Raw genomic sequence first — 463 nt, 5'->3', positions numbered from 1 at the left:
GAAAGGTTGGTAAATGTTACCAGTTTGATTTCCTTTGTGATTAACTGAGATAAAAGCAAGTTGGTTAATCCTTGTTCGATGTTTCTGGTTGCATCTCGTTGTTCTCTTCAACTGCAATGCATTATTTTGTGTGAGAGTCGACTCCTGAAACGGAAAAAAGGTATCCGTAATATCTACGTTTTACTAATCGGATTTGCGATTGCGTTTTCTTTGTGTGTTTGTGGATTAGATAATATCTATCGATCAGTTTCACGTTTACTAATCCGCTGGAATATATGCGAAGATATTTAATTAGGTGATCATTGGTGAGTTCTGAGATCTTTGGAAATCCATATGCAAATAGACGTCTCCTCGCAATTCTGCTTTTAATTCTGTATATCATATGTCATTTTGTAATTGTAAATGCTGTGAGAAATGTGTTGTATGATTCCCAACTTGTATATTGTGGCGTCTATGATAATAA

This window comes from Penaeus monodon, chromosome 25, assembly GCF_015228065.2.
Source record: "Penaeus monodon isolate SGIC_2016 chromosome 25, NSTDA_Pmon_1, whole genome shotgun sequence".
NCBI classification, from domain to species: Eukaryota; Metazoa; Arthropoda; class Malacostraca; order Decapoda; family Penaeidae; genus Penaeus; species Penaeus monodon.
The sequence above is the reverse complement of the archived record's forward strand: the minus strand, read 5'-3'. Positions refer to the sequence as shown.